Source organism: Taurulus bubalis (assembly GCF_910589615.1).
Source record: "Taurulus bubalis genome assembly, chromosome: 16".
NCBI lineage: Eukaryota > Metazoa > Chordata > Actinopteri > Perciformes > Cottidae > Taurulus > Taurulus bubalis.
The window spans coordinates 4,912,556-4,912,823 of NC_136604.1; positions in this window are offsets into that span (position 1 = coordinate 4,912,556).

The following is a 268-nucleotide window of genomic DNA, read 5'->3' on the forward strand; positions in this document are numbered from 1 at the left end:
TACAAGTTACTAAAGTCCTCAGGCTGTTTAAAGCTGCTAGAGTAAGTTACTGTAATACATTTCACGTCTCCACCACTAATGTCATTCAATACATGCAAATAAAGCAGTTTTTATCTTTTTGAAATCTCAACAAGACTTCTTTTCCCGTTCCAAAAATAACCACACAAATCAACTGAATGTTGAATCCAAACGGAGCAGATCTACTTTTAGAAAACTGCAAACATTTCCTTCACAATGCAAATTAAAAACATATAAAACAAATAAACTA